Source organism: Nematolebias whitei, chromosome 12 (assembly GCF_014905685.2).
Source record: "Nematolebias whitei isolate Nwh7 chromosome 12, NemWhi1, whole genome shotgun sequence".
NCBI classification, from domain to species: Eukaryota; Metazoa; Chordata; class Actinopteri; order Cyprinodontiformes; family Rivulidae; genus Nematolebias; species Nematolebias whitei.
In genome coordinates, this window is record NC_056509.1 from 14,118,863 (window position 1) to 14,119,128 (window position 266).

Below are 266 nucleotides of genomic sequence, written 5' to 3' on the forward strand. Positions count from 1 at the left end.
GACGTCGACCAAGGACCTCAAACCTATGGTGTCTTACCCATGGACAGGTCCGACGACTCAGAAAAGGATTCGTTGGAGCTCCCCAAGGAGCAAGAACCCTCATCAGTCTCATCACAGATTGAACAGGTGGTCGCCCAAGCCGACGCTCTGACATCTGATGAAGAAAGAGACAAACTTCGCCAAGTTCTTTTAAAAAATGAAAAGTCATTTTCAACTGACTCAACAGATTGTGGGTTGACCTCACTCCACGCAGTGAGAATCCCAAC